Here is a 7,537-nt window from a genome sequence, read left to right on the forward strand (position 1 = left end):
CGGTGCTATCCCAGTTTGGTGCTATCCCAGTTTGATGCTATCCCAGTCTTGTGCTATCCTAATCTGGTGCTATCCCAGTTTGATACTATCCCAGTCTGGTGCTATCCTAATCCGGTGCTATCCCAGTTTGGTGCTATCCCAGTTTGATACTATCCCAGTCTGGTGCTATCCCAGTTTGATACTATCCCAGTCTGGTGCTATCCCAGTTTGATACTATCCCAGTCTGGTGCTATCCTAATCCGGTGCTATCCCAGTTTGGTGCTATCCCAGTTTGATGCTATCCCAGTCTTGTGCTATCCTAATCTGGTGCTATCCCAGTTTGGTGCTATCCCAGTTTGATACTATCCCAGTCTGGTGCTATCCCAGTTTGATACTATCCCAGTCTGGTGCTATCCTAATCCGGTGCTATCCCAGTTTTCCCTCAAGTTTCTAATCAATAAAACATAAAAATAAGACCGTATTAGACCTAAATCAAGACAACCTGAATAAGGACTTAAGATAAAAACCCACTATTTAAAAATTAAATGAAAACTAAAATCGAGAATTATTTATTGAAACAATCTAAAATATAAGAAGAACACAACGTTTCTTCTGAATAAGGACTTGTTTTGGGCACAAAAAGCTTGAGTTTCAATTCCATAAACCGTCGTTTCCGAGGGTCTAGTGTACTAATCAGCCATATCCTCATAGATATTAAAATTCTTGGAATCTCGCAGTGGTAATTGACGTAGGCGTTTTCATCAAACGGCATCCTGGAAAATGAATTAATCCTACTTCGGACGTCGGTTTGTGAATTAATTAAGTGTTAAAAGCTACGATTTTATTCCTGTTTCCAGTTAGTAGTCGATTATGAATGACTCATGTGATAAGGGATTTGTTTAAGATCGGTATACGCTTTCCTTATAAGGGCATCGTTTTAATGGAATACTGTCAAGTCAGCCGTAGACTTTTGAAACTAATGAGTTTTGGAGTCAATGTTTTCAATAGAGTTTGGAATTAACTTAATTAATAGTATTTGGATTCACCTCATAGAGTTTGGAGTCAACTTGATAGAGTTTTGTGTGAATTTACCGAGTTGATTCAATTTTCAAGGATTTCAGGATAAATTTTTGTTTTCATGATTTACTTTAAAAAAGAGAAGGTAACAAATGAAGATCCATCCAGAAATAAGTCCGGTTTGAGATGATTAAAGTCCGATACTGATTTTCCTCTTATCTCGTGTAACGCGCGGCTATCCGACGGAAATTGACCGGTATTAAGAACCTAATATTTTAATTCCGATTAAACCCTGTTGTTGCCGCCGGCGACGATATTGGCAGACGCGATATTTTCTTTAAACGAGGAAATTGACGATGATCGTCGTCATTGACAACTGTGATTTTAATGCATAAACTCTAAACTCTGGACTTATTGCAGTTCCATATTTTTGAAGTAATTTGGTCCAATGGCCCAGTTTCACGAACATTAACTGGGGTTAACTTCGAATTAGGTGATATTTCAAATTAAAAATGCTTTATTCGTATTTTTTTGTTAATTTGATGATTTAATTACAAACGCAAATTAGCGAAAAAGAATTTATTCGAATTATCTCCGAACTTTATTCGGAATCAGTTTCCTGACAAATAAAATTTTACAATTTTCAATGAACTTACTTCTGAAAGTGAAACTCGAACTGTTTTGAGTTTGAACGATGCTGATAAACCTGTGAGTGTCATTAGAGAGAGAGAGATATATATATATATACTGGTACTGAGCCTTTTAACAGGAAGAGTTTTAAGAAGATTAAAGGATTTGTGTAGTTCGATCCCTCCCCTCTCTCCTATCTCCTACTCTTGTGTTTATCCTACGTGCATTTGAAACCGTTGCCGTTTCACGAATAAAAGCAAAGTTCATTGAAATCGAATGTGAACCTTTGACAGATAATATGCATTGTATTGGCCCGAAGCATTGATAAAAATTCTATTGTTTTTAGCCTCAGTAGCTCAGCGGGATGAGGCGTCACTATCAGTGCTGAGCGCCAAGTGGGTTTGAGTCTTTTCTACTGGCTATTTATAATGTGCGGGCAATATTCGAAAGACTGTGGTTCTGTTGAGAGGTTAAATGAACAATCCTCCACTAGGGTTCAGTTCGGGGGGGGGGGGGACAAGAACAGAGTGACAAGCAGGTTCGAGTCCTGCTGGCTGCTTACAGTGTTGGGTGACAAGCAGGTTTGAGTCCTGCTGGCTGCTTATAGTGTTGGGTGACAAGCAGGTTTGAGTCCTGCTGGCTGTTTACATTGGCAACGCTTCAAACATTTCAAAGTTAAACGAACAATCAAATAGGGCTAACCTTGGAAAAGCCTAGATTTGTATGACAAACAAAAAATTGCAGTGTCTCGGCCTAAGAGGCTCATTTAAACGCATAGTTACGTCGATCTAGCCTTATTGCGTTAGTAGATGAATATTTTCACTTGAGGCTAAAATAGCTGAATTGACAGATGATAATTGGAGGTATGGATAGTTTCTCAGGGCGTGGTCGGTCACTGATATATTTCTGTATCGCTGCTGATATTTTCAACGATTTTCACGCCGTAGTTTTATGATGTCACAAGGGCGTATTGTGAAAATCCTGCTCACCCCTGGCTGTGAGTAATTCTTGTCAATATGTGATATCAAAGTTATGGTTTTCCACATGGTTGTTTTACTGCTGTTATATAATTTGATATTATCTCACAAAAAAGATTTTCATATGATTTATTTCGACGGTTTTGTAAATTATGAATTTCTAGAAAGGATGATTTACTTTTGTTATGAGAATAAAGCACGGCCGTCGAGGAATTAGAAAAATCCTAGGGGATTTGTCTGGTCGAATCCTCATAGATCTTATTCTCAATCCCCTATCCCCCTGGTTTTGCTGTCCCTAAATCTTAAAATAAATGCTGTCATGAATTTATGGTTCGTCCTTGACTGTGATTATAGATTCCCGGATAAATAAGTATTTTCTATTTTTACTAATTGAATATGAGATAATGATTTCTCTTGGTCTCACCAAATATTAAATATTTAGTTTTTTTCTTTTTAAAAGACTACTTGACCGCTGGTTCTTCTGCATACACGCTTGGCTACTTAAGTACATCGTTCACCGCTTTCAGCTTGTGCTGCCACCTTGTAACGTAATGACTAACTATATCAGACTAAGTAATGATCGAAAAAATAGTAAAAGGGAATAATGTTAAAAATCCTGAACTCTTTCTCTTGTGCTAATGATATATTCAACTATATCCAAATATTCATCTTCAGGAATACTATTACTAGTGTTACAATGAAAAAATCTATGAGATATCTATACAATCCAGAACAAAAAGACTAATCCATAAAAACATGTGATACAAACTGTAAAGATATAACACATAACTCGGTATTCCTGAAGATGACTATTAGAATTCGCTCATGATTACGTTCTCATGTTTGAGATAAATTCAACAATTGAAATTGATTGCAATGGGCTCCGTAGTCGGCAAAATTATATATATTTATTTCTATATTTATTTCCGTTACGTTGAACCTCACGGTAACAAACTTCAACCTATTGTTGCATTTGAACGAGCCCCGATCGAAAAATTTTTATTAGGCTAAACAAAAATGATACCCTGTTTCTCCGCAGCGGCCGGGTCATTTTTGTAAAATATGATAAAATTCATAAACAGTTCATTTCTATAGCGGCCGGGTCTGTTTTGGTGAAATTGATCACGATTTTAAAAAAAGTAATGTATAGGGTAGATAGGCGACCGGCCGGGTCAACATTTAAGCTCAGCAGCGCGGAGAAACAAGGTATCAATTTTTTTTAGCCTTATAGGCGAAAATAGAAAATTTTATTCGCGGACAATATGGCCGCCTCGGGGCTTCGGAGACGGAGGATGAGATATCGGGAATAAAAGAACCCGATGACACCATAAAACGAAAGCAAGCGGATGAGAAAGATTTCATAGTCAAATAAAACTGAAGCCACCTGTCCCTTCTCTTTAAACATATAGTTCATCTTCAATTTGAAAATACTTCCACACAAAGGATCCCAGGCTTCTATCACAGATGGATGATCGGGCTATTGTATTGTGTGGCTATATTTAGGTGTATTGCGTAATGATTTGAGTAGTTTTACTACTCAATAATGGCAGGCGGGGCACCCGGGGACTCACTGAGTCTTTATGATAACATTTGTTCAGAAAGCATATATCACCACTGACTGTGTCACTACTGAGATTATCATTCAAGTAAATTTATCTAAATTATTTGTTTTTCTGGTCACAGATTTGATCGTGTAAACGGATCCTGGTTTGTCTTCCTGTCCTTCGAGAAGATTTCAAGAAGTTCATGTTCGTCGATATCGTGTTGACAATTTAACGTAATACTCCATTTTATTCTGATGAATTTTTCGGAATCTCTTTGTTAATTACTTTGCAAACCCCATGCCTCGACCCCCTCAGCCCCCCTCCCTCTCCGCCTCGCTACCGATATGCGCGGTGCTCTTGGAAGAGACTCCAAATAGTTGATAGATTACTCTTTGTCACGTGGACCCAGTTTCACAAAAAATTTTAACTTTTAAATCGATTTCATTTCTTCATTAATTCAGTTTATCGTTAGGCCTTAATCCTTTTCGTGAAACTGGGCCCTGTACACAAACTCGGGTTAAATCGTCATTTGGATTAAGTCGTCACATTACTGAAGTCATCTAGTCTATTTTTGAGTTCTGAAGTAGTTTTCATCTTTGAGGAGTCCTAATTTCTATTTCCAATTCAATTTACTAAGTCATCATTTGGATAAGTCGTCACATTACTGAAGTCATCTTGATTTTTTAGTCTCAATTTGTATTTCTAATCAAGTTACTTAGTATAAGTCGTCAATTTAATAATATACAAGACGACGATGGTCTCAACTACAACTTTGTAAAGTCATATTGAATATATGCTTGAAGTCAATTTTAAAACGCTGATCTTTTTCCATTTTGAAGATTTTCTAAGTTAAATACATTTTAGAACAGTCATGCAAGGAGATATTTATCTAATTGTAGACTGTTATCAATATGTTGATGCGGGCTCCACATTCGGCGCTTGGAAATACATCCGGAATCATTTCTAACATTTTTCTCCCGGAGAAAAATTACCCGCGCGATATTCTGAACGTGGAATGACCTCCGGCGTCGAGTCCGGTAAAAGCTAAATCTGTTCCGGATAATAATCCATTATCCGACGATTAGTGAAAACATTTCCACTATTTTCTTCGACTAATTTCTTTCTTTAGAGACGCGGTAATTCTCGAGTCGTAGCTGACCACCGGTCAACAAACAACCGCTGACCGCTCAAACAATGGTCAGATTGTCGTAATTCTTTCATCAATTATTGCGAATATTTGTTTGATGTCGACTGATTTGACCGGTAGTCGACTGATTCGACCGGTAGTCGACTGACTCGACGGGATCAGCCGGTAATGTTTTATCCAGGCGATGAGTTTTATGCGTCGTCACGGAAATAATCGCATGAAATACGAGATATCATTTATTAAGAAAATCATTCTTTACCGCCTGGGTTCGAACCCGGGTCATCTTTACTTTATTGATGATATGAGGGCTATTTATCTAAATACTTTGATTTTTTAAAAGATAAGCTGTTTCTCAGAATGATGAAAGAACTCACTATTGGTCATTTTACCAATGGGATAGTACCACTGGTCATTTTACAGGTGGAAGAGTTGACCACTAATCATTTACTGGTGGAATAGTTGACCACTGGTCATTTTATCAGTGAAAGAGGTGACCAGTGGTCATTTTGTCGGTGGAAGAGCTGACCACTGGTCATTTAACCAGTCGAGTTGACCAATGGTCATTTTATCAGTGGAAGAGGTGACCAGTGGTCATTTTATCGGTGGAAGAGCTGACCACTGGTCATTTAACCAGTGGAGTTGACCACTGGTCATTTTATCAGTGGAAGAGGTGACCACTGATCATTTTATCAGTGGAAGAGTTGACCACTGGTCATTTTATCGGTGGAAGAAGTGTCCAATTGTAGTTTTACTGGCAGAAGACCTGACCAGTGGTCATTTTATCAGTGGGAGAGCTGACCAGTTGTCATTTTACTGGCGGGATAGCTGACCAGTGGCCATTTTATCAGTGAGAGAGCATGTTAATTTACTGGTTATGTTGTTGTTGTTCGATGTAATTTTGCCGGCTCTGAGTAATTATTGATAAAGTGACAAAGTCAGATATAGTTCACGCACACGCACGCAGCGCAGTTACCCGTTTCAGTTGAGACCGTCGTCGTCGGTCGATCCGTCGTCCGCCTCCATCATCGTTAATTAAATTTCTCTCTAATGTTCTTATTCTCTGGTTGTCGTTGGCGATCGATAGCTGTGTTGAGCCGCGAGAGAGGATGTAAAATAGACGCAGGAAATTATGTTTGATCACGAGATTTTATATAACGAACGGATGATGGCGGTGGCGGCCATTTTATTGATTTAAACACAGAGTCTATCAGTATAAATATACTCGACACTGCCCAACTATAAATCAATGACGGTTTTCTTATTTGATTCCGACTTATTTTATCTTCGAAAGTCTGAAAACTTGCGGTCATATTTTTGAAAAGACGATGTGGGTTGATTTTTTTTCGGAATATAGGTGTTTAATGAGTTAGAATTTTAAAAATTCTTGAAAAAATATCTGGGAAGAATTTTTCCAGTAGGTTTCTCGATGAATAGCCTTTTCAGTTGTCTACGTTATTTAAATTTTTAAAGTTAAATCTAGTTCCTTTTGCTGAAAAGAATTTTGATAAAATCTTCAGAGGATATTTGCTGATGATAAACAACATGGGCTAGATTGATATGAAAAAAAAGTTTAAAAAAATGAAGAATATGCGAAAAATATGAAAATTCAGGTAAAAGCCAAAAATAAGGATTTGGAAAATGGAGAAAAATCCATAGTTTATCAATCTGAACCTGAAACAATGAAAAATAGTTCTTGCCCCATTTACCCAACACCGCCCCCCCCCCCAAATAGTCCTCGCCCCCTTTACCCAACCCCCCCTGTACTCTACACAGCTTTCCCCTATTCTATTGATTCTTTATACAAGTCATCAAGTTTCTGTAGGAGTCGATTTTCAAATATCATCTCAACAATCAAAACTGTTACGTATAAATATCGACTGACCGTTGATTTGAATCGGTTCTATTCGTTGGTTCAATTCATTTCATTTTCTTTCCATTCGTTTCCACGACGACAATGACAACAATGACTTATTATCGGATGTATCGATGATAATTATAATGGTTATCTTCCTCTTCCTCGTCGTTGTGTGTCATCATCGACGTATTTTATGGAAAGTGAATTTTGAATCTCGAGAATTAACGGTTATTTCTGTTGTAATCGATCGAACTGCCTAGCGACAGTTGCTAAGAACTTTAACTACGCACTATCGCCGTCGACGACGACGACGATGACCGCTGATTATTGTAGATGTAACAAATCGTCGTCGATATATATTCGTTACGGTCGGGTGGGTTAATTTAGC

Source organism: Tubulanus polymorphus, chromosome 8 (assembly GCF_964204645.1).
Source record: "Tubulanus polymorphus chromosome 8, tnTubPoly1.2, whole genome shotgun sequence".
In the NCBI taxonomy this organism is placed as follows: domain Eukaryota; kingdom Metazoa; phylum Nemertea; class Palaeonemertea; order Tubulaniformes; family Tubulanidae; genus Tubulanus; species Tubulanus polymorphus.